The following is a 24063-nucleotide window of genomic DNA, read 5'->3' as shown; positions in this document are numbered from 1 at the left end:
ACAATCAGAGGGCATGAAGAATGAAGACTGGGCTCTTCTCGACAGACAAGCCCTCGGAGTTATCCGACTGACGTTATCCCGCAATGTTGCTTTCAACATAGCAAAGGAAAAGACCACGGCGGGTCTTATGACGGCTCTCTCCAGTATGTATGAGAAGCCGTCGGCCTCAAACAAAGTTCATTTGATGAGGCGATTATTCAATTTGCGGATGACGGAAGGGGCATCGGTGGCACAACACCTAAATGAACTCAACACAATCACAACCCAGTTGAGTTCAGTGGAAATTGAATTTGATGATGAAGTTCGAGCTTTAATTCTCTTATCATCTTTACCAGACAGTTGGAATACTACTATTACAGCAGTCAGCAGTTCGTCGGGAAACATCAAATTAAAATTCGACGATGTTCGGGATCTGGTACTGAGCGAAGAAATTCGACTGAGAGAATCGGGTGAAGCATCAACCTCCTCAGCCTTGCACACGGAGTCCAGAGGGAGAACTTCAGAAAGAAATTCAAATCGTGGCAGATCGAAATCCAGAAGGGGAAAATCAAGAACAGGAAATAAAGATTTTACCTGTTATAATTGCAACAAGAAGGGCCACTTCAAAAGAGATTACCGAGCACCAAAGAAAAATACCGGCGCACAGGAATCTGCCAACATGACGGAGGAGACAGGTGATGCTATGATTTTAAGCGTCAACAGTCCGATTGAATCATGGATTTTGGATTCAGGGGCATCTTTCCACTCCACGCCGTACCAAGAAATCATGGAGAACTATGTCAGTGGTGATTTTGGGAAGGTTCATCTTGCTGATGATGAAACCTTGAAGATCGTCGGAAAAGGAGACATCCGACTAAAGCTGCCAAACCAGACCACCTGGAAGCTGACAGGAGTGAGACATATTCCTGGTCTCAAAAGAAATTTGATTTCTGTAGGACAGCTTGATAGAGAAGGATACAGTACAACCTTTTCAGGTTGTGAATGGAAGATTACCAAAGGAGCACTCGTCATTGCTCGTGGTAAGAAGACTGGTACTCTCTATGTAACCTCAAATTTACAGAATATCATTGTAGTAGCAGATGCTGATGGAAAATCAAACCTATGGCACCAAAGGCTTGGCCATATGAGCGAGAAAGGGATGAAGACACTTTTGTCAAAGGGGAAGCTGCCGGATCTAAAGAATGTAGATGTCGGACTATGCGAGGATTGCATCTTTGGCAAACAAAAGAAAGTCAGCTTTGCAAAGATTGGTAAGACACCCAAGGCTGAAAAGTTAGAGTTAGTTCATACTGATGTATGGGGACCATCTCCAGTTCCATCTCTTGCAGGCTCATTATATTATGTCACATTCATCGATGATTCTACAAGGAAGGCGTGGGTTTATTTTCTGAAGAAAAAATCAGAAGTCTTTGATACCTTCAAAAAATGGAAGGCCATGGTGGAAAATGAGAATGGTATGAAAGTCAAGCGGTTGAGGTCTGACAATGGAGGAGAGTACAGAAATAGGAGATTCAGAGATTTTTACGCAAACAATGGGATCAAGATGGAGACAACAGTTCTCATGACACCACAGCAGAATGGCGTAGTAGAGCGCATGAACAGAACTCTGAATGAATGTGCCAGAAGCATGAGGATACATGCCGGATTGCCCAAATTTCTATGGGCTGAAGCTATTAACACTGCAGCTTACCTGATCAACCGTGGGCCCTCAGTTCCTTTGGATGGCAGAATACTAGAGGAAGTTTGGAGAAAGAAAGAAATAAACCTTTCACACTTAAGAGTGTTTGGTTGTATTTCTTATGTACACATAGACTCTGCTGAAAGAAGTAAACTTGATGCTAAGTCCAACAAATGTGCCTTTGTTGGTTACGACGGTGATGAGTTCGGTTACCGGTTTTGGGACTATGAAAATCGGAAGATCATTAGAAGCAGAGATGTCATTTTCAATGAGAATGTGATGTACAAAGACAGGTCAACTGTAGAATCAAGCAGCTCCAATACCAAAGCTGAAACAAAGGAATTTGCTGAGTTTGAGGAGATTTTTGGAAATGATGTTCAGATCAGTCCTGAAGCAGTTCAAGAAGAACCAGGCACACCGGAACTAAGACGCTCATCCAGAATTCCTAAACCAACCCAACGGTATTCTCCTTCTTTGCACTACTTGTTGCTGACTGACAATGGTGAACTAGAGTGCTATGATGAAGCAATGCAAGTGGAGGATTCAGTCAAGTGGGAGTCTTCCATGAAAGATGAGATGGACTCGCTTTTGTCAAATCAGACGTGGGAATTAGCTGAATTACCATCAGGCAAGAAAGCGCTTCACAACAAGTGGATTTATAGGATCAAAGAAGAGCACGATGGGAGCAAACGCTACAAAGCGAGATTGGTTGTCAAAGGTTTTCAGCAAAAAGAAGGTATTGATTACAATGAAATTTTCTCTCCAGTCGTGAAGCTATCTACAATCAGACTGGTGTTGAAAATTGTAGCTGCAGAGAATTTACATCTTGAGCAGTTAGATGTAAAGATAGCTTTCCTTCATGATGATTTGGAGGAAGAAATCTATATGAGGCAGCCAGAAGGCTTCATAGAGGTATGCAAGAAAAACCTGGTATGCAGGTTGAAGAAGAGCTTGTATGGTTTAAAACAAGCTCCTAGACAGTGGTACAAGAAGTTCGATAGTTTCATGAGTAGCAGTGGTTTTACCAGATGCCAAGCAGATCATTGTTGCTACATCAAGAGGTTCGACAATAGCTTCATTATTTTATTGTTGTACGTTGATGACATGCTCGTTGCAGGCTCAGACATGCAAGAGATTATAAACTTGAAGCAAAAATTGTCAAAGCAGTTTGCTATGAAGGATCTGGGCGCTGCAAAGCAGATTCTTGGGATGAGGATCAAGAGAGACACAAAGTCGGGGACTTTGATATTATCACAGGCTGAGTACATCAACAAAGTACTCTCCAGGGTCAACATGCAAGATGCTAAACCAGTAAGTACACCTTTAGGTGTTCATTTCAGACTCTCCAAAGAACAGTCACCAAAGGCGGAGGAAGAACGTGCACATATGGTGAAGGTGCCGTATGCCTTAGCAATTGGAAGTTTGATGTATGCCATGGTTTGTACCAGACCAGATATTGCTCAAGCAGTGGGAGCTGTTAGCAGGCACATGAATAATCCGGGCAAGGTACACTGGGAAGCAGTCAAATGGATCCTCAGATATCTGTGGGGTACCACAAACAAAACACTTTGTTTCAAAGGTGGAGATACGATACTGATAGGCTATGTAGATGCTGACTTAGCCGGAAATGTTGACATCAGAAGGAGCACTACAAGGTATGTCTATACTCTAGGAGGAACCGCAGTGAGTTGGGTTTCTCAACTACAGAAGATAGTTGCTCTCTCCACAACTGAAGCAGAATATGTCGCTGTTACGGAAGCCAGCAAAGAGATGGTTTGGCTCCAAAGTTTCTTGGAAGAGTTAGGCAAGAAACAAGAAAATAATGTCTTGTATTGCGATAGTCAAAGTGCTATACATCTAGCAAAGAATCCGTCTTTTCATTCCAGGACAAAGCACATACAATTGCGATATCATTTTATCCGGTCTCTTCTGGAAGATGGGATTTTGAAACTTGAAAAGATCAGTGGAGCTCAAAATCCGACAGACATGTTGACAAAGATGGTGACTACAGACAAACTGAAGTTGTGTTCAACTTCAGTTGGCATGCTAGAGTAACAAGACTAGAAAAGCTGTTGCATTGATCGAGGTGTGAAGACAGATTAAAATCAGTCTTCAAGTGGGAGATTGTTGAAATTATTAAAATGGTTTTCAAGTTTGGTAACCAACTTTGAAAAAATGGTTTTCAAAGTTTGGTAAATGTTTCTTTGAAAATGGTTTTCAAAGTTTGGTAAATGTTTCTTTGAAAAATAGTTTTTCAAAGTTTGGTAGATGTTTGTTGAAAAATGATAATGGGATAATCACAATTAATCCCTAGGCTTTAGGGTATTTACAAGACTAAGTCCTTAAGTTTCAACTATAAATAACCTAGCTCATTTAGCTTCAAAACCATCCCAAAAATCATTTCTTTCTTCCAATACTAGAGAGTTTTCTTGTGAGTAGTGAGTGTTTTGTAAACACCTGTAAATTTTCTCTCTTAGTAAAAGATCTGCAGCAGTCTGGAGACGTAAGCACAATTGGCTGAACTCCGTTATCAATTTCGGGTATTATTTTCCCGCTTTTATTTTGCATTCTCACTAATCTGGTTATAGGGAAATTATTTGTACTTAGTTTATTTCCTAACACCTCGGAGGTGATGGGCATGCTCGACACCCACTCATGCGCCATGTAAACCAAGACCGGCCAAAGTCTGACACTTTAGGCTGATAATTGGAGTCTATGAGAATGTTTTGAGGCCTTTCGCTGTTCCCACTGCAATTTTATTTCTTTAAGGGGCTTGCTGTAGGAGGACAAATGTGCCTTGGGGAATTTCCAATAGAAGTCTCCACCATAACCTGGCAGGCTCACCATGCTTATACTATAACTGTGTCTTGGGATATCAAAATGGAGTATATGGTTGGGCGGTTTTAATGGCAATAAATTGGAAACAATTCATAATCGTAGCTGTAAATTTCTGAATGACCGAGTTTCGGAAAACCAACCTCAGATTCATTACAAGAAAGATCAAACTCGGGTTCGCAACAGAGGGACCAATCATTGAGTTATATTCTATTAGTTAACAGGATCCTTAAATTGTTTACATGCACACACACAGTTTTATTGTAAATATTTTTTAAAACTAGGTTACAACTTATAACCCAAAATTCTATGTTAATGGGATTGAACATGAATATGTTTGCTCAATGCTTTTCTACAAGTTGAAGAAGCATCCGAACCACTTCACCCATAGACGGTCTGGCATCTTTATCCTCTTCAACACATCGGAGAGCTACAGTGACCAAGATCGACATCTCGGCCTTGTCATATTGCCCCTCCAACGTTGGGTCTATTATCATCTCCATCCATGTTCCCGTCGCATCAATCGTCTCCTTCACCCATTTCATTAACGTTCTTTGCACCTCTTCCCTTTCACCTTCTACTCCCTTTGAATGACTTCTTCCGGTTATCAACTCTAATAAAACGATCCCATAGCTGTAGACATCCACTTTGGAGGTGATGGGCATGTTGAGTACCCACTCCGGCGCCATGTAACCTCTGGTTCCTCTTAACCTTGAGACTTTTGAATGCTTCACATCACCTCGGTTTAGCAACCATGAAAGCCCAAAATCTGACACTTTAGGCTGGTAATTAGAGTCTATGAGAATGTTTTGAGGCTTTATATCGCAGTGAAGAATCCACTCCAAGCATTCTTCATGTAAGTAAGCTAAGCCTTTTGCAGTTCCTAATGCAATTTGAAATCTTTCTCCCAATCAAGTGTTTTAGATGAGAGGTTTTCCGCCAAGGATCCGTGCTCATGTACTCGAACACCAAAAGCTTGTGCTTTCCCTCCACGCAATATCCCCACAAGTCTATCAAATTCATGTGATTAAGCTTCCCAATGGTGTTAACTTCTGCTAGGAATTCAGCTTCCCCATGATTCGCATCGATGAGTCGCTTGATAGCAGCTATTCGATCATCCGACAGTTTGCCTTTGTACACAATTCCTCCTGCGCCTCTTCCAATTTCTTTCCTAAAACCATTTGTTGCATAATCAAGCTCAGCATAGGTGAATTTTCTGAAACCTGTTGCAGCAATTAGGTGGTAGCCTCCCATTAGCTCTGACTGTTGCTGCGTTCTAATCAAGAAAAACCAAACCAATAAAAGGATTAGAAACTCCATTCCTCCAATGGCACAGGTAGACCAGAGAACAGTGTTTGTCGACAGAAACTGAATGAACAACTTGAATGGCTCGCTTTCCTTCCTTTCGTGATACGTTCGTGTGAGCTGCTCAACTTGAACGGAGCATTCAAGGCTGTAATTTTGAATAAGCTCATAGGACAGTGAAAGCTTGGTCTTTGGCAACTTCAAGTAGATGTCTGCGCCATAAAATGGCTCGTGATAGCCATTCCTCAGTTCAGACTTGAGATAACAGTATGTACTATACGGTTGATGGGATTTATGGAACCTAAATTGGAAACCTTTGCAATTGCATTGCTCCAGGCATAAGTTCTTGCACATCTCTACGCTGTAATTTGTATAAATAGCATATTCGTAGCCGTAAAATTCAGTATTTCTAAGACTTATAAAACCAGCCTCACCTCCATTACAAGAAAGATCAAATTCAGGTACACAACCAAAGGACCAATCCTTGTGATTCTTCATCCTATATCCAGGAATGCAAGAACATTTCCTACCATATTTGGGACTGGAACTGCATACGCTGTTGGGACCGCAAGTTCCGTGAATCTTGCATAGTTGAAGGTATGCATGCCATGAAACAACCCATTTGTCTTCCCTTTCATTTAGGCTGTACAATCGAACATTGCCATCAAAATCAATGGTCAATCTTCTATGAATCCTCGCACCATAATCATCAGCCTTGATGGTGTAATTATCAGTTGAACTAAATTTGCCCAAAGGATCCAGTACTGCGATTCTGCTATTGTTGTTGGTGGATCTTCCAACTTCCCATCTCAAAAGCCAGGGGCTTGGCCAATAAATACTGGAAACCTCAGGACCTTTATATAAAAGACTAAGAACGTTATCAGAATCGAAGTAGAGATTGAAAAAACCAGAAGAGCAGTTGTTTCGGCTTCTTGATGAGACAAGCTTGGCGTTCTTTTTGAGTTGTTGAAGTGGAAGCAAAGTATCTGTGGGTGAATTAAAGCTTTGCCAAAGTGTGGCACCCGTGGAATCATGCAGGACCAGATTGCCGGTGTCGTAGAGTTTTAAATGTACAGCGGAGAGATGAGACGCCGTGTCGGTGGCCCAAACTGTGATACGTCCAGCGTCGGTCAAAACAAGATTACCGTGTTTCGTTAAGGTGAGCTTCGAGTGTCTTCCGTTGACGGGATAGTCACGGTTTGCCATCCAGACAACGGTGCAATTGTCGCTGCAAGATGGTTTGTTGAACCAAATGGCAAAGGAGTAGGCGTTTTGGCCAACGGGGTGAAACCCGGAGCTGAAGGTCCCATCCGATGAAATTAAGACATCTCCTTTAGTATCCACCGACAATGATTTTCCCGCATGTAGATGATCATTGGATGAAGAGGAAAATGAACAGAGTTGAATCAAGGATACCAAGAGTACGATAATTGGCCCGACCATGATTTCCGTGAGGAGAAAACGAAGACGCCGAATGGGAAGATCCGTTGAAAACTTAATAGGAGATCCATTTGTGTAGAATTCATATGACGTGAATCAATGACCATACAACTTAAACTGGATGGCGACTCGAGAAGAAAAAAAAATAATAAAAGGCTGCTTTCACTCATAGGGGAATCTCACAATGGAACTATTCCACCTGCCCAGATTGTTTTCAAATTTCGATTACTTGACATAAAAAAACCTAGTCAAAATAACCATGTTAACAGATAGATTGCTCACTGTCAGCAATAGTTTAATTATAATCAGATAAATCCAACAGCTTTTTAGTTAGAAACCCAGCGAGAGCATAAAGATGTGTTCACAGCCTCAGCTATGTTCCTAGGACCAGGCAGCGGAGAACAAAGCATGGTTTTGCGATACAATTTGTAGAAATTTAAGAAAATAAACTGATTAAAACAAAATATAAATAAAAAGCATAATAAAAATTTGAAAATTTTCAGAACAATCTTCTCGTCAATTCTCTTGATTTCTTCAAGAAAGCATGCTATTGCATTCTGATATGGTTAATGAAGATCACCCTCGTATTTAATTCCAGAATGGTCGACTGATTGTTCTTAGCAAAGTCATTTTTTTAATTTATTCAAGCATTTTTCATTTTTATTCTTTTTAGAGGAAGCAGAAATAAGACAATTTCTACTAAAACAGATAAGGATGTGTCATGGGTGCCATTATTGAATAAAAGTGGCCGCCGTAGCCCACATATATTAATGCGTCAAGAACATCTATTACTATTACTTTAGTGAACAGAAGCATGTGTCTTTTTATTAAATTACATCACCATTACATTTAATAGATCCCAAGTTAGGTTTCCATTAATCTCTATTTGAATGAGTTGTGAGATTGATTTCAATAAAATATAAATAATAGTGTCAGTAGAATTTATAATAAAATAAATATTTAAATTTATATTACATTGATTAATAACACATAAAGTAAAGGATAAAATATATTCCACGTGATTACAACAGCTCACTATTTTTTAAAAAATTAAAATTTAATCACACAAGTAAAATATTATCATAAACAAATCACTCCTCCATTAAAAATAAAATGGAAGTATAATGTGGCTTGATATAATAATCATTTTAATCCCTAACATTTATAGGCTTAATACATTTTTAGGTGTCTAAACTATATCTCAAATATACTTTTGGTGTCTAAAATTTTTTCGATTAAAATAAGTGTCTAACGTTTTCTCCGTCACGCCCTTAGGTTATTAATGGTTTCTTTAAAAAGTAAAGTTTACTAATAGTTATTAAATTATTTTAAATATTTTATATTAAAATTATAAAAACTATAAAATATATATTAAAATTTTAAACTTTATTATAAAATTAATGGATAGTATCTCATGTTGGAATAATATCACATTAAAATTTAAAATCATTCTTTCTCTTTTGAGAGGGGTTTGACTTCAGATTTTGATAGAAATCTCAAGTGATTTTGTCTTAAAGTTTGGGTGAAAATTTAGAGTTATAAGATTAAATATTGTCCCCAAATATTCAGATTCAAGTTAATGAATTTAAGGAAATTTTTAGTGGTAAACTTTGTTCAAAGGATCAAATTACTTGAACTTGTTATGTTTATTGCATCATTTATTACTTGTCACTACAAAAAGTTTTGAAGATCAATTCACCTCTCGAGACTTTTTTTTATTGATTATCACAACAAACATAAATTTTAAAAAGAACAATAAAAAGTAAAACTTCTTAAAAATAAATAAATAACATTTATTTATTTCTGTCTAAAATAAGTCATGTAAATTACTAAAAATAGTGAAACTAATTATTACTGGGTGACTAAAAAATTAATTTATTATCGACTCACATATTAAAACATAAGAAAAATAAATACGTCTAATCATAACCGTAGAAACATTGGGGGGAAAACAAATAAGATGGACTCCTAAGGGTCCAGCCCAAAGTTGTGGGGGCAGTGCCGTTGGAAAGAACGATAGCACCTCCCCATGGAGTAGAGGGATTGTACCCATTTTTAGGTCAATGGATTCAAAAGATGGAATCCAAAAGGGAAACGCACACAAGCCTTCAAGTCAAACAACAATGACAAGCACAAAACCTCCTAATAGAGATTATCCTACAAATATATTAGATACAAACCGTTCTTAAAAAGGCAATACAATTACAGAAAGAACTCATGTTTCACTAACCTCTTTTCTAAGCCAAAGGAAAAGCATGGACGGAAGGTAGATGACACTTCCAACCACTTATTGGTGTATTGTACAAACGGTTTGGAAGAAGTGTCTGCATTTAGATATCAGGTTTACTGGTGCTCGTTTCAACATCTTCTACATGGTAAATGGAGCGAAATAAGGCATTCTGATTCTTCTGCAAGAACCTGCAATGACAAGACATCGTCATCCATATCAGCACTCAGCAGATATTGATGATAATAAACTATCTTCCCAGAAGAAATATAAGCATATCTAATGGGGTTTTGCAAGAATCATGTGCCTTATAAAGGCATCATTGGGGGTTCCGGGGCGAGGGGGGACTAAGGTGATGGATAGAGTTCGCACTTGAGGAAGTCGACTAAATTTTTCTGCAACTCCAATAACGTCTTCTGTTCAATGTCTGCACGCATCAATAACTCCGGCAATTTCACTGCAAATAAAAGAAAAGTAAATTAGCAGAATTAACTTCACAATAAAAAAATCCATCACTTGGAAAATTCATTAGTCTAGGGGGTGGCCTTAATCAAACATTTAATGAGTATATCAGGAATGAGCTGCAATAATTGCAACAAACATGCATACCACATATAGACATAGCAAAAGATTACAAGATAAGTTCAGAAAGGTTCATTAAAGGGTGATTTATTAGAGGATAACCGTGTTTAGTACTATATCATTCTATTACTAATAGATAATTTGCTTGAAAGGAACTAATAGTGATTGATGTTATGTATTTCAGCTTATAAAAAAATGATGCATTCAAATTCAATCCAGAAAATTTTGATAGATTATTTAGTACATTCTCAAATTTTATCTGAAAATTGTTGGCTCTGAAAGAACTGTCTTGGTTGCTTTCCGAATTTCGACTCAAACTACAAAAAGGATTATCAGAGTAGGGAAATATCTCTGAATTAGCAAGCAGAATTCCTCCCTATATGTATTATTAGAGAGCAAGATACTTATTTTTTTTCTTCAAGTTGATCAAATTTGTCTACTGCGATGGGATAAACATACCAAAGAGACGAAGCAGATGTTCAGCCCCATATACCATGGATGGACGGAGATCCTCTGTAATAATACAACGATACTGCTTACGCTCACTTTTGTACAAAAGTATCACAGGTAAAGCTTTGTTGAAGTAAGCACATATCCCTTTAAAGATTTCTCTTACCGCTACATGCATGCCATTTTCATTTCAACTATTAGAAAACTAAAAACATACGGCCAAGAATATGGAAATGGAAGCTTGGTAAAACAATTATTTATCAAACTTCAAAGCCACTAACTAGAATTGAAGATTTGAGGCACTTTCACTCACAACTACCTTCCAAGTGGATACTTCTGCTGTATTGTTCTTCCATTAGAAGCTAAAAACTAGCAAACCTAGTATAAACTGTACATAATTAAAAGAATTGTGTCAATAATCCTACTCAGTTGCTTTTCTTGCATCTTTCACGGCATCAGCAATTCAAGGTACATTCTAATAGCAACATGCAGGTCTTTTGGACCATCAGGTCATTAACAGTTGCTTGACAATATGTGGTGCCAATGAATTAAATAAAGCTGGTTCTCCATCTAGCTTACCATTACAGGAGCTGGCCATGCTGAAAAGAGATGAAGGGTGCAAGTTATAGTATAACAATGAGAAAAAAGGGAGGGAACAAACTTACATGTTATCCTTCTTATATCTGTAATCAAGATACATCTTCAGTATGTCTTCCACACTTGGAGTACGCGGAAGTATAAAAAGCTGTACGTTAAGATATAAATCAATTCTGATAATTGACATTGACAGGGACGTCTTAAAATGAAACAGAAGGAATAATGCATACAAATCCAAACCTGAGGATATACCTACCTTTCCCAAATGAGTAATAAATTCACAATCGTTAATTAGATGCTTCTTCAGAGTGAGCGGAATTCGAATGTTCACAAGCTTTTCTGAACTATCTGAAGGTACAGTCTGCTTATCCTAGCAGCTCAGAACAATTTAGCAATCAGACTAAATTAAACATGAAATCTATATTATAATGGAAGTTCAAGATTCTTACACTTTGGGTTTAAATCAAGGATGTCTTTAGCTTATTTTACTAGTAACATATGTTTACAATGAATACCAATAAACTAAATTTCTAACCAAAAGAACCAATAAGCATTGAAAATGCTAAGGCAATCACATCCAACAACAATGGGGAACGAACACCTTGCAAATAGAATCGCTGTTTCGCTTTTTGCCCCTACTACCTGCAAGATAAACATATCTTAATTCTTTAACCCTCCTTTTTCATATTTTTTGACAAATAAAAAAAACACTAAAATTAACCTTTGGGATGCCTCATGGACACGAGCGACGTTCCTCTCTTTGAAGTTCGAAATTCACCCTTCCTTTCTTCCTTCAGTTTCTTGTTAATTGCTTCCTGTTTTTGCAAATTCTCTTCTGTAAATTTCATTAACCTATCCACACCTACCCATTCATCCCAGCTGTGAAAACAAAAAGTATCATCAAGAATTCAATTGTTCCATCAAAATATACATATAATTTGAAAGAGAAGAGGGGTTACTTCTTTTTCCACCCCTGTAAAACAAACAAACAAATTGATTAATAAAGAATCAAATTTCAATTAATTTTATGGGGAAAAAGAAAAAGAGAGATTATATGGAATTTTTTTATACTTACAAGATAATGAACGAAATAATGCCAGCCGTTGCTCCTTTTTTCGCATTTTAGAACCTAGCAAGTAAAGCGATGAGTAAAGTGGTTTTTAAGGAGAATGGGAAGGAAAGAGTTTAAGATTTTCCTTTGATTTAGTTACTTTAGCCAAGTATATGAAGCGGCTATGGTAAGCGAGGACTTTCTCGTCTTCTCTGAAAAGACAGGTATCGTAACGGTTACATATTTCCTCATCAGTTTCGGTTGCGGAGTCGGAATCGGAGTCGGTCTTGGTAACGGTGGCGGAATCGTCGTCGCTTAAGGCAGTGTTTGAACTTCCCATTTTTAAGAGTGGGAAGGGATTTCGGTTCGAGGGCTTCAGTTATCGAGTTGGCGGAATTCTTTTTCTATTGATCGGTTTTTTTCACTGTGAGGTCGGTGAGGGTAGGGCACAGAGGTAAATTCACTAGCATTGGGGGATTTTTCTATGGGCAAATTACACCATTCCTCAGTGATCTTTGTTATCTCCAATTTCATTCATTGTACTTTTAGTTTTTCTAATTTACTTACTAAACTTTTGAACTACTATTGTTTTAATCACTCTGAATTATTTTATTATCATTTTGATATAATGTGGCAATTATTATTTAATAATTTAAAATAAATAATAAAATAATATTTTGTTATTATTAAATTTAAAAAATTAAAATTATCACCGCCCACCATCGACCTTCGGAATCAACAGTCTTTCGATCTCAAATTTCATGAGTCGTTTTGCCTCGACCCATTGAGTATGAATTTGATGGTTCTTTCACTGAAAAATATCTCAAAACTCGTGAATCCCGACTGAAATATTTATGTTTTCTCATTTTTAATCTCCTATTCGTGGACTTTAGAGCATGTACTAACAAAATAGAGGTCGAATTCGGATTCAAGGGGTCGAGTCTAAGTGACCCATGAAATCTGGGATCAAACGTCCACCATCACTGATGATGACCGATATTTTGGTTTTCTCATTTTTTTGATCGGATTCGGAGCATGTCCTCTTAAAATAGAGGTCGAATTCGGACTCAGGGGTCAAGATAAAACAACCGATAAAATCTAGGATCAAATGATTACCATCTACGGTTGTCGACGGTGGCATCCAAGGTCGACGAACAATGAACAAACAACTTCTATTTTTATTCTATATTTTAAATTATTTTTCAATTAAATAATAAAAAGATGTCAGATCATATGAAAATAATAATAAAATGATTAAAAGTGACCAAAACAAGAGCAATTCGAAAGTTCAGTAATTGAAAAAATCGAAAGTATAATAAGTAAAATAGGAGAGAGTAAAATTTAGTGAGGAATGATCTATTTTACTCTTTTTCTATTTTCGGAAAAATGACATTTTTATTAGTTTTTCTAATTTGTTGGCCATTTATATAAAGGGTAAATTACATGGATTCTCCATTAACTTTACTCTTTCTCTTATTTTATTCAATAAACTTCTAATTTTTTCAATTTTTCTATTAAACTTTTGAACTGCTAATGTTTTGATCGCTACAAAATACAAATTATTTTATTTTTATTATTTTGTGATGTGGAATTTTTAATTATTAAATTATAAATATAATTTAAAATAAACAAAATAATATTTTTTATTATTAAATTTAAAAAGAGTTAAAATAATCACTGTATTTCGCCCCCTTCTCGTCACTTTTGACCAACTTTGGTCTTTGGAATCGGTAACCGTTTGATCATAAATTGTGCCGAGAGACTCGTTTTGAAATGATGAGACCAAATCTAGTGGTTGTTTCACCGAAAAATGTCCCAAAACCCTTGAATCTCAATTGAAACATTTCAGTTTCCTCACTCTCGATCTCCTATTTGTGGGCTTTGGAGCATGTTTTGACATAATGGAGTTCGGATTCAGACTCAAGGTAGTCAAAGCGAAGAGAACCATAAAATATAGGACCAAACGATCACCATCTACAACGACTTGCATTTCAATTTTCTCACTCTTGATCGGATTCAGAGCATGTTTCGACATAATGGAGGTCAGTTTCATGGTCAAAGGATTTAGATGAAGTGAACGGTGAAATCTGGGACTAAACAACCACCATCTACGACCGTCGACGAATAGTGATTGATCGCCATCTCTTTTATTTTATATTTTAAATTATTTTTAAATTAAAAATATTAAAAATGTCACATTATATAAAATAATTCATAGTGATCAAAACATGAGCAAGTCGAGAGTTCAGTGAGTAAATTAAAAAAGTTAAAAGTATAATGAGTAAAATAGGAAAAAGTAAAATTAAGTGAGGAATTGTGTAGTTTACTGGTTTTTTGGCCCATTAGGCCAGACAGTATATTGAATTGGCTCATTAGGCCACCCTGCTTTTATTTTGCAATCTACGGCAAACGTTGTATTGCATGGAAAACTCGTCTTATCGAATTAACGATTTTACCCGAAAAATATTTTTAAATGGTCCCAAGTAAGTGGGTCTCATGTGGGTTAATATTATAATATATTTACCGAAATCGTCACATCGTAAAAAGAATTTTTTTTAAAAATTCAGTAATTAATTTTAAAATTATAATAAATTAAAAAATTTAGAACTCGTCATATTAATGTGAGGAGTTTTGTCTTTTTTTTAAGATAATTTAAAAATAATAATAAAAGCTTTTTAAACTAATACAATCCCTAAAAAATTACTTATATTTTTGTAACTCTTGACTATATCGAGGAGTGGTCAAATTATAATGGTGTGAGGCTCGTTGATTTCGTCTTGTTTGTCCGCCTTGATTGTCTTTATCTTCATTTGCTTCTTCAATAGGAGGTGTACTTAACATCACTCCACTTTGAGATCCACCTTCGAAATATGATGATGGAGTACTTAAGGTATTTGGCGCCATCATTGTCGTCGTTGACTCGAATTGGCCACTGAAATCAATTCTTTGTTGATCATATATAATATGATCTCATTCATCCGCATGTTTTGTAGAAGATGCTTGAGCGCTTTGCATTGCATCTCATGAACCTCCAACCCAATTCAACTGACTCTCAATTGAAGTGTGATATGGAAGATAAAAACCATAACTAGTCTGAGATGCAAAATATTCGGCAGAAGCAGAAGCATAAGAAGAAGTTGTCAACGATGATGATTTCTTGCCCTTTGAGTATTTGGCCTTCATTTCTTCCCATTGTTCCAACTCTTCATGTTTTGTTAAATATGGTTTTCCATTTGCTTCATAATTTTAGAGGAGTGAGAAATATCGAAATCAAGATCATCAGCTGTAATCTCGAAACGCATAGGGATAGATAGATGCCACTCATTTCATTGCTGAATATATATAGCATGCTTCCTCAGTCAATTCTCTTTATGCTTCCCACACATATCAATTTCATGAAGCGCGTTCATATCAAATATTTGCATAGGAATAGGTTGATGAGACGCAAACTGGCGCAACACTCTATCTGCGGCGTGCATCTCAGCAATAACAAAATGAAGCAAAGGCGTTACGAAACACTACAACTTTGAGCCTTCAAAAAATCCTGGTGATGGTAACTTGTAGATCTCTTTGTCACAATACGGAATCCAACAAAACTATTAAGATTAATTAAATTATAAAAGTTAATATAAATTATAAATAAATAAAATTTTAAGTAATTTACTAAAATAATCCCAAATCCCCATTAATTTTCAGGAATTCATCACATCGACGTGATGAGTTCGTAGAAATATATTATAATATTGACCTAAATGGGCCTACTTGCCTAGGGTCATTTAAAAATGTTTTTCGGGTAAACTCGTCACGTCAACAGGACGAGTTTGCCCTGCCCTGTAGTGTTTATCGTAGATTACAAAATAAAATTCATGGTGATCTATTGGATCAATTAAATATACCGCCTAAGCAAATGTAAAAAAAAGAAACTATAGTTTACTCTTATATAAAACATCGTAGCACCTTAAGGGACGTTTGATTCACGAAATGTAAGATTACCTTTGGGAATAATATTACTGGAATGTAACAGTACTATGATAATGTTATATTACCTTGTTTGGTTTGTTTAGCAGGAAATTAAAATTAAAGTGTTTGCTTGGAGGAATATAATATTACTTGACTGTATATTTTACCAAATTATCCTGGTGGTATATGTTTAAAAAAATTAAACTTTAATATTAAATTAAATATTTGAATGAGAATTCATAGAAATATTTTAATCGTTATATATCTAACTTTTGATTAAAAAATATATTTAATATATAATTATTGTATTAAATTTATATTTTTAAATAATTTTCATAAGCATAATATTTATTTATTTATATAAAATATAATATAATATGAAAAAATAATATTATGATCTCGAATGGACAATGATATTATTTTTCAATGTATAAGATCTATTTTTTAATAACATAAAGTTATATATTATTTTAATTAATTATATTTTTACAATCATATTATTTTTTACCTCATAAAATTATAAATAATTATATATTGAATATTAAAAAAATAAAAATAATTTTAAATACTCAAATTTATTAATATTTTACTAAATTAAACTCTTTGTATATTATTATTATATTTATAATTTTGACTAAAGTACCAAAAATAAGAATGAAAAAAGATCATTATAAAAAGAATTCATTAGTCTAGGAGCATTCTTGTCCAAAATGGTGAGAATTGTCTAATACCTAAGAATTTGGAGGTAATGACATTCACATCATTTTAACCAAAAAAATATTACTATTGGAAAAAAGATTATTCCCTAATAATAATCTTTTTTCGTAAACCAAACATGTGAATGCAATTCCGAAAAAGATTATTCCTCTTGATAATGTTCTATTTCGTGAACCAAATGTCCCCTAGCCAATAACTGGCTGTCCTAATTCTGGATTTGGGCTTTAAAGGCCCAAAAGAATTACCATTTTCGACTTTGGTCATTCAATCCATTGCTACTTTTTAATACTTGTATTAATATTAATTCACTTATTAGTAATTTGTAAAATATTATTTTCTTTACTTTTAAATTAATTATAAGATGATATTACGTGATTCACAAAGTACAATCCGTTAATTTAATTTACATTTTTTATAATTAGAAGATGGATAAATTTTGAATCTTAAATAAATTATAATTAATATTAATTATACAGTTATTCATATTGATTCTATTTAAAGTTATAAATAGAAGATTTATTGCGTAAATTTTAAGTATAAAATTTATTTTGATTTAAATGTTATTATATATGTCGCTTTCTTCTTCCTCCTTTTTTTTTTCCTTTCTTCTTTAAAATTTCTGTTTATTTTATTCATCAATTCAACTTTTTATTCTTTAATTTTGTTTAACAGGCGATACCATTTTTTATGCTGGTTGTCGACCGTCGGTTATATATATATTTTTTATTTTTTTAGTTTTTTTAATAAGAATAATTATGTATTTGTGACATGTTTTTTGTTTTTATGACAAATTTATCTCTGCCTTTGTGACACATTTTTCTCTGCCTTTTGGTAGCTTACGGGTTTTTTTTCTTTTTTCGTTTATTTTTTCACAGGGTTGGATTTGACATCACCACGACTGATCAAGATGGCGCTTATTTGTTATCCTGCTGATCTTCCCTACTTTGGATATTCATATTGATTTGGATACACGTTTTGCGCTCGTAGATAGTTTTCTCACGTCGCTTGACTCTAATTTGCGATTTGTCGGTTGTCTTTCAATAATTTCATCCCCTTTTGTGGTTCATTTTCCGATGCAATCATATTTGTCCGTATCTTATTTTATTCGAGCATGAGTTAGGTTTTTTAGCCTTTTCCTTTTATGATCCTTATATGATCTAGGTGGCTAGTTTTATGTTAATGATTATAGAAAAATGTCCTAATTATGCTCGTAAATCTTTATTGTAATTCTAGATATTTTATATTTTTAATAAAACTAGCGGATTTCTATAAAAAAATCTTATTATATATAGATTTACTTTAATTGAATTAGTTATTAATCTAATATAATTCAATAATGTTTATTTTGTATAATATTTAGATGTATTATATGTACTTATAATTATACTTGTAATTGAAAGTACCAATAATAAAAAAAAATTAGACTTGTAACTGCAAGTACCAATAATCAAAATATAAAATAATTATGATTTCTAATTTATTAATTCAAATTAAATGTTACATATATTAATTATTAATAAGCAATATAATTTTGCATGAAAATTATTTTTGAAAGATGCCGTGACTGCAAATCTCGTCCTGTCAAACTTAAAATAGAGTATTCAGTGTAAAAAAAAAACTACAAAATTTATTTTAGGAATAAAATTAATTGAATAAACAAGAATTGAACACATTATAATTGATAAGAATAATAACAAAAAAAAACTCAGCTAGTATTAAGGATTTTGTTGTAATATAGAAGCTCTAAAATTTTAGACCGATTGTAGGGTTTGCATAAGATGCTAAGCTTAATGTCCATCACCACCGGAACTTGGACCAGAGTTGGTGACTGCGTCAATGAATGCATGACCTTCTCCTCCGGAACTTGGACCAGAGTTGATGACGGCATCAACAAATGCATGACCTTGTCCTCCGGAACTTGGACCTCATGACTTGGAGAAAGCGTCAACGAATGCATGACATTTTCCTCCGGAACTTGGACCGCCGGTCTTGATTCCTTCAATGGCGAGGCTCAAATCATCCGACAAACTTCTATCCCTTCGGTTATAGAGCTGCGTGAGCCTGGCACTGCACCGTTGAGAGGACGAGCCCCGGAAGTGAAAAGAAATTAAACAAGTAGAACGAGGACAAAATAGAAAGAGTTGGCCATTAAGAAAGGCTTGGGATTTGTTTACGCAGCTAAGAGAGGTAAAAGTTGGTTTTTGATTGCCAAATTTTGTGTAATCTACTTGATACAAAATAATTGCATGCAGACGCCTATATATACTACCCTTCCACTCAGCTTCAAAACAGTGACTTGAAAGCTGATATCAGTTTGTTCATCAGAGCTTAAGGGGCGTGGCCCATTTCGAACACGTGACATATTTCCAGGGGCTAACCTGCCACCTGACTACACTTTTATTGTGCGAGGAATGGGTCGTAAGTTGATGAAAATCAAAAAGTTTTTGAGTACGAGGTTCGAAATCGTTGCTACTTATGTCATTACTAGACTTGCCTGGAAAATACAGGAGTTCGAATCAAAATCAAACTGATAAGATAGTAAGTTAAAAATGCCCAACGCGTTACTGAATTATCCCTCATGGAATGCGTAAAGCAAGAGCCGGGACCAGCCTCCATGGGAGGAAAATATCCAACGCAGACGTGACAGGCTGCGGTTAAAAATGAATTAAAGAGAATCAATGGAATCCGGGTCATAATCCATGTATCGGAAATTTCGTAATCCCACCCTTTTCTAATTGTTGAAATAAACTTATGTTTAGAATAAAGGTGTTTTGAAAAACCAAAAAATGTTAAAAAGACAAAGCGACATTCAACTGTGTTGGGAAATAAACGAGTAATTTCCCTATAATATTAGATTAGTGAGAATGCGAAATAAAAGCGAAAAAATAATACCAGAAATTGAAAACGGAGTTCAGCCAATTTTGCCTACGTCTCCGGACTGCTGCAGATCTTTTACTAAAGAGAAAATGTACTGGTGTTTACAAAATACTCACAACTCTTAAGAAAGCTTTCTAGCATTAGGAGAAAGAAATGATTTTTGGGATGATATTGAAGCTAAATGGGTTAGGGTATTTATAGTTGAAGCTTAAGGATTAATCTTATAAATATCCTAAAGTACAGGGACTAATTTGCAATTAGCCCATCACATTTTTCAACAATTTGGTGTTGCATAATTTTGACAAATTGGTCGGCTGCCATCTTAGAAAAATCAGCCACTCATGCTGATTTTCTTTGACTATTAACAATCTCCTATTTGAAGACTGATTTTAATCTGTCTTCACACCTTGATCAATGCAGCAACATTTCTGGTCTTGTTACTCTAGCATGCCAACTGAAGCTGAACACAACTTCAGTTTGTCCGTAGTCACCGTCCTGTAAACCCACTAGTTATGGAGCACTTTCTAATCTGGTGGTAATACAACTTATTCCCACGTCTGATTTGACATAAGCGAGTCAATCTCATCTTTAATGGAAGACTCCCACTTGACTGAATCCTCCACATGCATTGCTTCATCATAGCACTCTGGTCCTCCCATATGAACGGGTTGCCTTGGCTTTTGCCGCATGTAATTTCACGATATTTCGCGTCATACTTTACATCAACTTGGTTGCCTTTCGACGCCACCACTTGCTCATGTCCCCCCATAAGGACTCGGCCTCCTATAACGGTTGTGCTTGCTTCGGATCTTGCCGCCAAGGGATGAAATGGGCTAACACGCCCACAAGTGCATCTATACCGTAAGAACTCTCTTTCCTAAAAATCTTGATTTGCCTCGGTTTGGACCCTCCCGGTCCTACGACAAAGTCTTGGATCCCCTCCAAACTTTGTTTCCTCCGCGTTAAAACTTAGGTCTTGCTCGACCTATACTCACTTAAAACATCAAATCAAACTCAAAAGAACACTAGAGTAGTGTTGAGATATACCTTCCCCTCTGATTTTATTGGCATTTACTCAAAATTTGCGTTAGCCCTTCTTACTCCCTGAAGTCTGACACTCCTTGCATTAAACCCTTGTCATTGGAGTTCTTTGCGCCATCATGCATCGGCACTTTCTCACGGCAAATTCTGATGCCTCTTCTTGCCTCCTCCCTTCTAACACGAAGGTTAGAGCTCACTTCTCACCTTGTAAATGGGCAGTTTCTCCGTGGTTGCCTTGTCCCTCAACGTCTTGGCTCCCTTCGACTCTTGTCCACTAGTCTTTGAAGGATTGTTCGTCACTTGAACATCCTTGGCAAGCCCCTACTTTGACCATTCTCTTAAGATGGTCTCTGAAGCCATGTTATCTATACGAACATGCTCGACAAACTCCTTGGACACAGACAACTCTTCTTGCACTTGACTTCTACTCGCCTTGGAAGAAATGAACCTTATTGAGCCAACTCTTAATGCCTCTTCGATCCTGGGTTTGTCATCTTCTCTGGATAACTCGATCTTGGGCTCATCTATCACCTTGGATGACTCGGCTCCCCTTGGGTAATTTTGCAACACTTCTGTCATCTTAAGTCTGCGCCCCCTCGTTTGCTCGACACTTACCCTCGACTTAGCATCTTTGACACTCGAACTTGTGCCAAGACTGCACACATCTTCCCCAGACTCACCATCTGGTTCATCATTGAGTGGATTTTCTCTGCCACTCGAGGAACAACATTCCTCATCCTCTGACTTGCCTTCATCACAGAATCTCTTGCTACTACCCTCGGTTTTCAGCTTTTCTTTGGAAGTCTTGTTCTTCTTAACTCCAAATTATTTGATGGACTCAGCGGTTGTCAAGGCTTTAGACAACTCCTTGACTTCCCTTCGCTCCAACACTCTCTTTGCCCATAGTTTCAATCCGAACATGAAGGAGAAGAATCCATCTTCTTTAGTCAAACATGGGACTTTGAGCATGAGTTTTTTGAATCGATTCACATACTCCTTAAGTGCCCCTTTATGCCTGAGACACCTCAACTTGGACCACGCCTCCATCTTGGCATACTGTGAGCAGACTTGCTCACTTTGCACCCTCGGCTTGACGGCTTTATCTCTTGCTATCGCACCGGGTCTCTTCTTGTGCTCGACTGCTTTGACACCTGCAGTCTCGTCACGTTTTGATCATGGGTTGACTATTGGAGAACTTGTAATCGCACTACTCTTGCTCCTTGATTCGGCTACTTTGGAACATGTAGCCTTACCAAGTCTTTCCCCTGTATTGATTGCTTGAATACTCGCAATCTCGGGCTTTTTTCTAGGTTCGGCTGCTTCAATATCAACAGCCTTGTCTCGTCTCAATCCTTGCTTGGCCGCATTGATCCCATCAATCGAGCCAAGTCTTTTTCCTGGCTTGTTAGCTTTAACACTTGCGACCGCACTAATTCCCGCTACTTTTCCTTCTCCCATACTCTTCATGATGGTTGTAAGGCGACACTTCTTGGGACATCCTTTAATCAAATGATAACCATCACAAAAGTAACACTTAAGTTTTTCCTTGCTCACCTTCTTCTTCGCCCCGGACTTAGCCTTGTCATTCTTTCCCGATGGCATTCCTTGGCTACGAACAGTCGATGACTCACATTGGCCATTCGAAGAGTTTTCTCTATCATCTCCCTACTGCACCTTTTCCCGGTCTCCTCCACTGTTACCACTATCACTGGGCATGGGCATGGACGATACATTGCTACCCGGCTTGACTCCTGCAAGCTCAGTCAGCTTTCCGGCTACAACTATAGCATCTGAAAGTCTCTAGGCATCACATTTATCTCCCCTGAGCATCGCCCCTGGTCTAAGTCCTTCCAAGAAGGCCTTGAGCGCACCCCATTCACTCATTTCTCCCTTGCATATGAGAAGCTTCATCTTGAGTTCATCAACTTCATTTCTCAAAGCCATCGTTCCCACTCGAATCTGACTTCTTTTGGATCGTTTTTGACAATTCCTGTGAACCATCGTGTATTAGAACACATCCGTCGACAAATTCGTATCGCATACCAAATTTTACTATTCACGAAATTTACTATTCACATAAATAGTAACCCGCATAAAAAACCGACAAAATTAATCACCAAAAACTATGATACCAGTTGTTAAAAAATAAACGAGTAATTTCCCTATAACAAAATTAGTGAGAATGTGAAATAAAAGCGGAAAAATAATACCCGAAATTGATAACGGAGTTCAGCCAATTTTGCCTACGTCTCCGGATTACTGCAGATATTTTACTAGAGAGAAAATTTACAGGTGTTTACAAAACACTTACAACTCTTAAAAAAACTCTCTAGTATTGGGAAAAAGAAATTATTTTTGGGATGATATTGAAACTAATGGGCTAGGATATTTATAGTTGAAGTTTAAGGATTAATATTATAAATATCCTAAAGTATAGGGACTAATTTGTAATTATCCCATTACATTTTTCAACAATTTGGTGTTGCCTAATTTTGACAAATTAGCTGGCTGTCCGCCCATGCTGATTTTCTTTGACTTTTAACTAAGCATACACTATAATTACGAATATCCTCAACACGAAGGTGTTTAGTAGTGCTGACGCTAACGTATACCCTGTTATTTGGGTTTGGCAGGGTCGTTCTTGTAGCAAAATGAATGCTTACTTCCCAGGCATCAATTACTTAACATTTTGAAGATATGATCATTCAACTTTTTCTATTATACTCATGAACCCGAGAGGCCAAGGAGCAAGGGAAAGCAGCAGATCGATGACAACTCGGTCGGACCATGCGGAAACTGTATTGTTGAGTTGACTACCAGATTTTCTCTGAATCTATCAAATGCATATGATCATGAGACTAATTAATTAATTTCATTGAATGGAATTTTTCAACACTTTGAAATGAGTTATGGTAGCAATATCAAGTTTCCATTATGTCGTGAATATGATATTTAAGTACGATGATTTAAATATTTTTAAAATGCATATTTTTTTGATTTTTACAAATTAGCAAAAGATAAAATAACCTCAGTGACAAAAAATCTCAGATAATATACGATTTTAATCAACTTTTTTTGGATTTGTGAAAATGACCAACAAAATCGCAATGCGATCTCTAATTCGCATTGCGATCTCCACTATCGTAAATTCATTGAATGGAATTTTTCAACACTTTTTTTGGTCACTGAGATTATTTCCCCTTTTTTCTGAGGTAAAATTAGATAAGATGAACTGAAACTTCTAACAAGATGCAGAGGAGTCAAATCATCTTGTAGATCCAAATTCTCAAATCTTCAAAGTTA

The 24063-nt window shown here is 36.2% G+C and overlaps 1 long non-coding RNA gene and 2 pseudogenes across 1 annotated transcript in view; 1 reads left to right on the top strand and 2 right to left on the bottom strand.

The window, feature by feature from the left end:
* The first annotated feature begins 3087 nt into the window (after positions 1-3087).
* The window catches only part of LOC120216615, a 28165-nt gene continuing 7189 nt past the window's right edge, over positions 3088-24063 (top strand). Inside the window, exons 1-2 of the long non-coding RNA XR_005525067.1 lie at positions 3088-3098; positions 12292-12297. This is a non-coding gene — a long non-coding RNA (uncharacterized LOC120216615). The remainder of the gene's footprint in view (positions 3099-12291; positions 12298-24063) is intronic.
* Positions 4745-7345, bottom strand: LOC120216612 (annotated as a pseudogene).
* LOC120216613 lies at positions 9388-12544 on the bottom strand (annotated as a pseudogene).

The sequence above is a fragment of the Hibiscus syriacus genome, unplaced genomic scaffold (assembly GCF_006381635.1).
Source record: "Hibiscus syriacus cultivar Baekdansim isolate YM2019G1 unplaced genomic scaffold, ASM638163v2 tig00110162_pilon, whole genome shotgun sequence".
Taxonomy (NCBI): Eukaryota; Viridiplantae; Streptophyta; class Magnoliopsida; order Malvales; family Malvaceae; genus Hibiscus; species Hibiscus syriacus.
The sequence above is the reverse complement of the archived record's forward strand: the minus strand, read 5'-3'. Positions and strand labels throughout refer to the sequence as shown.